We start from the raw sequence: 7,149 nt of genomic DNA, 5'->3' as shown, positions 1-7,149 counted from the left end.
GAGGGGGAGGGGGGAGGAGGAGGGGGAAGCAGAGAGGGGGAGTGGGAAGCAGAGAGGGGGAAGAAGAGGGAGGAGGAGAGGGAGAAGGAGAGGGATAGGGAGAGGGAGAGGAGGAGGGAAGGAAGGGGAAGGAAGGGGGAGGGAGGGGGAGAGCTGAAAGCTAAATATCTTCTCTTAGTTTAGTCCAAGTCAGATTTCAATGTCAGCTAGCAAACAAGGAGAAGGAAGAGCAAAGACTCTCTCAACTTTGCCTCGTAGAATTTAGGTTACCTAAAAATATTTCTTGCTTTGCTGGGAAAACTGGTGAAGGCAAACATTAACAGCGAACCTTTGATATGTGATCTATTTGATGTCAAACTATCAATAGTAGCATACTTTTCAAAATTTTTACTTAAACGTTTTTCTATGATAGAAAGCAGAAATCATTTCATTAAATATGTCATATACAGAAAGACACAAAGCATAAGAAAAGAGAAGAACCTAACCAGTGTTATATTTTGTTACAGTCCGTTTTGGTACAAAAAATGACTCATGTTTATGATACTTTTTCTTGTCAGTGTTCATTAACATTTGTTTGCTAATATTACTGAATAGAAGAAAATTTGTCCAAGCCTTCAGTTTGCAATCCCTTTCTCCCTTTCAATCTAAAATTGGCACAAATATCAAAACTTTTATGGTAGGTATTTATGAGTATTCTGTATATTTATGGAATTGTTTGTGTGTGTGTGTATGCATGGATGTGTACTGTATTTAGGTGTATACCTATGCATCCATGCACAGACCAAATTGAACAGTGGTCCCGATTTATCACAATCCATCCTCTTTGAGCCAGGGTCTCTTACTGAATCTGGACCTATGTAGTCAGCCAGACAAGCCCATGAAATAGTCCTCTCTCAGTTACAGAGCAGGGATTATAAACTCATGCAAGGTTATCCCCAACTTTGTAAGCATGACGAAATCCAATTCTGATCCTCATGTTTCAACACCAAGCATTCTTCCCCTCTAACCTACCCTTCTAGACTCTGTTTCTGAAATGTCCTTAAAAGTGTGTCTTCTTCCAGGTTTTAGATTCTGATTTCATTGAATTCTTGATGCCATCTTTGTATGTCATCACTGTTAGGTATATCAGTTTTCCAATGTTGAGGTGAACAACCTCTAAATTTATTCCACAATTTATTAGCCCAGAGACTGTACATATCCACTTTACTAAAGTTCTCATAAAAGCAAAGCAACATTATTTTCTTGGCATTACACAAAAGATAAAAAATTGAGTAGCTGATCTTTTTCTTAAAATGCCATCATTCCTCATATTGTATTATTAACCTCACATCATTTTCTTCTGCAGTAGAATTCTGCTTGTTTTAAATAATATTTTCACAGTCTATACAAAGGTAAGTATATCATGTTTTCTTTAGTGTAGAATAACAACAATATACTGCTCAGCATACAGAAAATATAAGTTTACACATAGTTCTATAAATTCAAAAACTATGTTTTCACTTTTGTGTTGGAAGAGATGTACTATGGAAAGCCATATAGTTCATCTTAATCTGGATGAAAAAGTAAATGGTGAACATCTCAGACTGAAATCTTTTGGAAGGAATGGAATTTAGGCAGAAAGTTGGGAGTATAGTCCAGCCAGGTAGAGAAAGTAAGTAAAGAGTCATGACAGTAGAGAAACATGATGGAAAGGAAGAAGGCAGTATGGTAATAAAAGAACTACCTTGTCACCTAGTAGAATCTTGTGAGTTACAATTGATAGCGCATGGCAGAATATCTGTCTGTAAATGACCATAATTGACCTGAAGTAAATCAGCTGTGATCAAGTCTGGAAAACAGCTCATCAAAATTCCTTGTGTAATGAGAATAGCTTACTGTGTTTCTTAACTTTGCCTCTCCTCTTGGGGTGTCCAGGGAAACTGGTATACAGGCTTAGGGAGGACAAGACAGAGCTGTCATTCTAGGTTCTTCCTCTCCTGTCAGAGTTAGACTGGGCTACCAGCCAGGCCAGGAAAGGATGGAGTCTAAAACAAGCAGGAACCCAGTTAGGTTGGGAGCAAGTGGGAGGCAGGGGCAAGGAGGGAAGACCTTCTCTGATGATTTTTAGTGAATATCTTTGAGACCATCTTAGTTTGTTTGTATTTCTTTATTGTGGAGTGTGGGTTTGAACATGCATCTTTTATTTTGGATGAACCTAGGGTTGTATAGTTTGGGGGAAAGAATGTGAGAATTTCCAGGGAGAGAAAGGTACATTGGCTGAAGGCTAAGGCTGTTGAGATGCCTCATTAGCATGGAGAGGCATTCCAGGTGCTTGCCAGATCTTTTGAGCTGAGAAAACCCACCTCTAATCTCACACTTTTGCTGGAAGCCTATATAAGTTCATGGAAGAAGGAAGTTTTGCTCTTTGCCTGCTTGCTTTTGCCTTGGTAGCAAGTCCATTCTTTGACCGACAACACAGACCCAGCTTCTTCAGGATTCCAGGATATTCATAAAACCAACTAAGACATAGAGCCTCACGGATGGAGCTCCTAAATCCTTCGATCTTCTGTTCATAGACAGACATTATTGGATTAGCTGGACCACAGCCTGTAAGTTATTCTAATGTATCGCTTTTCTGTATATAGATGAATTCATTCCATAAGTTTTGTTACTCTAGAGAACCCTGATTAATGCAGATAATATGATAGGATTCCTTCCTTGAAAAGAGAGTAGCTGGCATAGACAGATGTTTTCTTACATCTCTCAAGTAAAAGACATGCCACAAATAACCACTGGTAAAGTCGTAACAAAGGCTGGCATGCTAGTGTGTTAGATGCTTTTCATTTCCACATGATAAAGGGTGTATCCTATAGAAAAAGGATAGAAAGTTCTGGAAGACAAGAGAAGAACTAAGAGCATTCATATAACATCCTGAAGTTGACCAATATTGACACAAAAATGGAAAGTCAAATTCACAAGTAGCCTGATAAGTAAAACTGAAAATTCTTGCTAATGGAAATTCAGATATACTTTATGTAAGACCAGTGGGTAGAGGGGAAAATCTGAAGAAATAGTGGTAAATTTCCTTTCTTGGTCAGCAAAGTGTACCACAGACCTGGAAGACATCTTTATTTAAAACCTCCATCCAGGCAGCTGAAATCAAGTTAGTTATTTATAATTCTCAGAGGCAATTTTGAAGCCCTTTTCAACTATTTTTAAAATAATTTTTCACTTAATGTTGGAGTTCGCATAAACTTTCCAAGGCAGCATGATTAGGTAGAAAGGAATGAGCATCCGTTTTGTTCCATAGACTTTCATACTTAATACTGTCTGTTTCTGTGACACCACACGTGATTGATGCTGCTAGGCATCCTTGGGGTGACCCCACATAGTTAAAGTGCTTTTATTCTATCCCAGCTTTCATCACCTCTAATGGGACCCTCAGTTACACATTCTCTTTCATTCTTCTTTTTTTTTAATTTATTTTATTTTATTTTTTTATTTTTTTTACAGAAGATATGCCTGAAGCACTTTCTGTGCTCTTACATTCTCTCCTTTCAACTTTCTCTCTGAGAAAGAACTTTCACAAACTAGGTTAGATAAGAATATCTCAGCTGTAAATGTTGACAGAGAGAAGAAGCTCTGCAAGTTGAGAAAACAGCCTTAAAATGCCCAGTATGGTTCCTTTGAAAAGCATGGGCTTGTTGTCAAACTCCATCTCACTTTTCAGAAAGGCAGCTCTTCAACTAATTGTCATATAAAGATGACTCCAAGCCTATACTACTCAACAAAGTACACCTTAAAGCATAATTACCCTACAAAATGGTGCTGAAAATATTAGAGAAGTAAAATGGCTATCCTGCTATGGATAAAAGTTGGTAGAATTAGGGGCAACTTGTCTCCTTGGGAATGTTGACTCTTACACTATTATGGACATTCTATCAGGTGATCTGAATAAATACACACATATCCCATGACTCAGAATTCATGAATATGCCCTTGCCAAAATTTATACAATAAAGCTCTCAGCTGTTTACCCAGAACTCGTTGTGCTGGTAGGGTATCTAGAATATCCTTGATGTACCAAACTATAAGTAGATGGGTAAAATGTAGCCTGTTCTCTTCTATAATTATAAGAAAAATAGATACACATATGGTTGGTACTCAGATGAGTCTTAAGAACACAATGTTTCATGTGAGCTAAAAGGGTATATCAAAACACTGTTTATGTAAACTGAGCTACATCGCAAATAAAACAATGTACATTTTGTGAAAATGAATAGCATAAAGGCCAATTAAACACACTGGAAAGTTAACTATGTGAAAATGTAATGAAATCTTAATTGGACAAGAAAATGAATTTATCACATTTTATGTGATAAATGTCAATTACTTTCTTTCACACTTTATTTCTGGTTTCTCTTTATTAGTTCATTTTTTACTTAAACAATTTTCATACAATATATTTTGTTCATAACCCTTCACCTCCTCCAAATTCTCCCAGATCCTCTCCATCTCCCTACAAATCCAAGTTCATGCTCTCTCATTTTTGATGGTATTTTCTTTTCATTTGTTCTCTTCTCCATCATACCCAGTTTCAAAATAAAAAAATAAAAATTCCCAGGAAGTATATGTCCAAAATATAGGGCAGGACTGGGACATGACTCAAGGGGTAAACTACTCGCCAGAAAGCATTAGCATGAGAATTCATACCCCCAGAACACACATAATTGCTGAGTGGTCACATGAGCCAATTTGTAATCCCAAACCATGGTGGGCTCAGACCAGAGATTCCTAGAGTAGGTTTTTTTATTGGGCTTGCTGAATAGGTGAATTCTGAGTTCAGTTGATAGGTTATGCCTCAATACATAAGGTCAAAAGCACTTGAAAAGACATTTTACACCGTCTTTAAGACCATACATGCATGCATACACCATTTGCATACTCACCCACATATATGTGAATACACAAACACAAGTCCACATGACACACATATACACATAAATTTGAGCAAAGTGAAAATCTTTGAACTAATAGATGGTAGCCATGGCTGCCTATAAAGTGGCAACTATATAATCACAGGTACGATTCATTTTAATGCTGAAGCACTATGTATGTTGTCATGATTTCCCAAACATTTGACTAATAGAACCATTCAGATGTTCATTTAATATGTACTCCAAACACTCCAAATCCTTTAAATGGTAAAAACACGAAGTCTAGTGTATGGGCATATCACAAAAATATAAAAATGGTACATTTTATGAGAAAATTGTTATTGGCTTTCCCGTGAGCATACAAATAAAAATAGTTTTAATTTGTTTTCTGTTGACTCGAACATTGCTTTTAACTGGGATTTTTATAAAATAAAGGGTCATCCTATCATACCTAAAAATGAGGATGCATAAGCTACAGGAGTAAATATGACTTGCACAACTGTTCAAATTAATTAGTGGTAGAAATAGGTCTTGAAATTGAGTTGGCCAGATGCCTGATTCTACACTCTAAGCTATAACAGCATGTGTTGATATTTATTTATTTTGAAGGTAAATGGTAGATTTTAAAGTATATACAAAGTTGTTGTTTTTGCTTGTTTGTTTTCTTTCTTTTTCTGTCGAACATAATCAAGACTTTAGTTTTTCGAAAATAAAACAAATAGATAACTTGGACCTGGTCACTTAAATGGAGAAAAAAGGATCCATTTCCAAATCATAACCTATATCTTGTTTGACCTCATTTGACAGAGTTTACTTACTGCTTAAGAAAAGATTCATTTCCCATGTGAAGGATCCGATCACCCAGATAGCCGAGAAAATTGTCACAACCTTCCATTTGCTTAAGGCTGTAATTATCTCAAAAGCCTGAATTCAAAACTAGTGGAGCAACTAACTGTCCTTTGGGAGAAAAGGAAGTTGATCCTTGTTACAGTCAGTGGCTAGACTATGTAGAAGGATCTCAGGTTAAAAATAGGATTGTCTATTCTTAAATGATGCTCTAGAGGTTTCTATTCTCAGAAGGACTCTGAATACGTTTTTTTCAGAGTAAGTTTAGTAACTAAAGCATAACTAGATGTACTGAGCATGAGTTTGACTGAGGAGGGCATACATATGATAAACAAGAAATATTAAGATCTATTTCCAAAGTGGAAGAAAATAGGCAAGTTTCTTATGAACTTCTTTTGTTTAATGTCTCAAGTAAAAAGATATCAAGCATAATGTAGTTTTCTTATTCAGAATGACAGATTATGAATCATAAATGACTCACAGGAAGTTATTTTGAATTATAAATAAAAGAAGATATAATGATGTGTGTGATTCAGGTTTAAAGGATGGCATATAAGAGAGCTTCATCATTCAGCAATGGGCAGTATTGGCTGTAAACTGAAGGAGATTTTCAGTTGAAGGCAGTCTCTATGTACCGCTATTTTTACTTAAATGTGCATCAAAACTTTTACTTCCATCCCCATCCCTGTTTAAAAAAAATTGGTCAGAAGACTCTGAAAATAAGAAATAGTTTATGGACTCAGGGAACTAAAGAAGGTGTTTGTCAATTTAAATGAGATAAGATAAAGAGAGAGGTGAACCAAAGAGACTATGAGACCAGAGACTATGCAAGATATATTTAAACACTCCTTCCTTTAAAAAGCACACAGGTACCATGACACTGCCAGGAAATTCCAGCATAAAACCTCACATCTCTGAACTGGAACAACTGTTTATTTATCTTCACCTGTTTTTTTGGCTTTCATGGGATGGGTGGCTGTATACTTAAATTCATCATAATGGCAAACCAGTGGAGTTCATTCTGCCCAGCGTCCTGTCTAGAGTTCTTCATTGAGATGTTTTTCTTTCATGGAGACTATTATTTACCCTGAAAGGAAAAGCAGGATTCCATCTTCTCTTATTTTTCAAGAAGTGACCTGATGCGCCCTCCAAAAGGCCTTGACAATGTTGCCTTTGCATGATGATTTTAACAATGTAGTATGTTCTAATCAGTTTTCCATTTCAATGTTCAAGTGACAGTGTAGACCAGGAATTGTTTCTTTGAGCAGTCTTTAGTGTTTTCTTAGTACATGCTGCATTGGAAGGCCTATTTGCATTACAACCTACACCAAAACAAATTAAAAAAACATAAACAAAAAACTGCATTTTCAATGAAACACCTAAGAGC

This window comes from Mus caroli, chromosome 18, assembly GCF_900094665.2.
Source record: "Mus caroli chromosome 18, CAROLI_EIJ_v1.1, whole genome shotgun sequence".
NCBI classification, from domain to species: Eukaryota; Metazoa; Chordata; class Mammalia; order Rodentia; family Muridae; genus Mus; species Mus caroli.
This window is presented reverse-complemented; position numbering follows the sequence as displayed.